Below are 1771 nucleotides of genomic sequence, written 5' to 3'. Positions count from 1 at the left end.
CTCCCTCTCGTTTCCCCACTCTCTCCCCTCGTTCTGGATCGGGGGCGCTTCCCCCTCGACCCCGGCGCCCGCGTCGACCGCCACCGCCGACCCCACCGCTGATCCCCGACAACGGCGCCCCGCGACCCACCTCGCCGGAGAACCCCCTCGCCCGACGACTCGTCCTCCTCCCCGGACCCCTCCCACTCGGCTGGTTCTGGATCGGGGAGGGGATCAATCCCGCGCCACCCGTCGCCGCCGTGCTCGGCCACAACGTCGGCGCCGCTCCACCGCCCCTCACTAGCCGGTTGCATGCCGTTGAAGGGAATATATCAATTTTGCTTAGATCGCTGCCTGCTGCCACTCAGATTGCTACTCGGCAGGCATCCACCAAAGAACCCAAATTAGGCAGAAGAATCTCAATTGATTCCTCCTCATCCTCATCACATGCTGCCTGCCATGGGGGTTTGCATTGCATTACATCTCCTCCCCTAGCCTGATCTTGATCTTGCAGGCTCACCACTTACCTAAACGTACACAGCTACTGGTGGCTAAACTAGTAGATAAAAGGCTTGTTCACCTGACCACTTGCCATGCACTTGCACTTGCGGACTGATGTGTCACGTGCGCCTCATGTGGGAAAATTCGGCAGGCGCAAACCACACTTGTTCTCGGTGTAATCTCTTGACGATAGCCTATTTAAACCAGTAAAATGGAAGTACACACTACCAGAAATTATCTAGTTGCCGACGGCCTCATCTATGCCGACGGCGCCCGTCGGCATAAATGGACATATGCCGACGGCCAAGGGTAGGCCGTAGGCGTAGAATAGCCGTCGGCATATGTGTATCTATGCCGACGGGGGCCGTCGGCATATTACGGCCGTCGGGACAGCTCGCGGTACGCCTACGGGGACCGTCGGCATAGAAGAGGCCGTCGGCATAGAAAGGGCCCACCTACCCGATTAGCGGCGACCGTTTGACGGCGTCAAAACTACGCCGACGGGGGATAACGGCGGCCGTCGGCATAACTATGCCGACGGCTAGGCCGTCGGCATAGAATTGCTAACATCACCGATCCGCGCCGTCGACACGTCATCGATCCGAGGAAGTGAGGGCCTGTGGTGTGGCAGAGATATGCCGACGGCTATGCCTCGGCATAGTCCTAGCCCATGCTATCTGCCACGTCATCAATCCGCGTGCAATGCCATGTCATCGATCCGTGGGATCGTAGCTCCGTGTGCGCAGCTATGCCGACGGCCTTGCCGTCGGCATACCTTTATTTTTTTATTTTTAGTTTATATATTTATTATTTTGTATTTTTTCACAACATAAATGTGCCTTATCTAAACAAAAAACATGCCCCGATGGTATATCGATTGCCCCCCTCATGGACGTCACTGCCGCCGTGTCACGGAGGGGGCAAACGATCGACATGGAGGGAATCTGGTTAGAGGGGGGATTCGGGGTGGCCTTCGGGGTGTAGGTATGCTACCGAAACATCGCATGGGTCCCGATGCATGTGTGGAAGTGTTCTGGCATGCGTAGACGCCCGTCTTGGGGCTCCATGGTGTGGCCCCCTCCACGGAAGGCAGAGCCGCCGTCACTTGGAGGGGGGAAGGTGCGGGTGCGGTGGAACCGGAGGGAATCTAGTGTTGGGTTGGGTCCAAACCGTGTTCGGGGATGTTGCTATGGGCTGACCTATCGCAACCAGGCGGAAGAGTCCACCGGTCAAAGCCCGCCCGGCGAAAGTCAAAACGCTAGATCTACTGGTCAACTAGGATTCGGGGTGG

The sequence above is a fragment of the Triticum aestivum genome, chromosome 1A (genome assembly GCF_018294505.1).
Source record: "Triticum aestivum cultivar Chinese Spring chromosome 1A, IWGSC CS RefSeq v2.1, whole genome shotgun sequence".
NCBI classification, from domain to species: domain Eukaryota; kingdom Viridiplantae; phylum Streptophyta; class Magnoliopsida; order Poales; family Poaceae; genus Triticum; species Triticum aestivum.
This window is presented reverse-complemented; position numbering follows the sequence as displayed.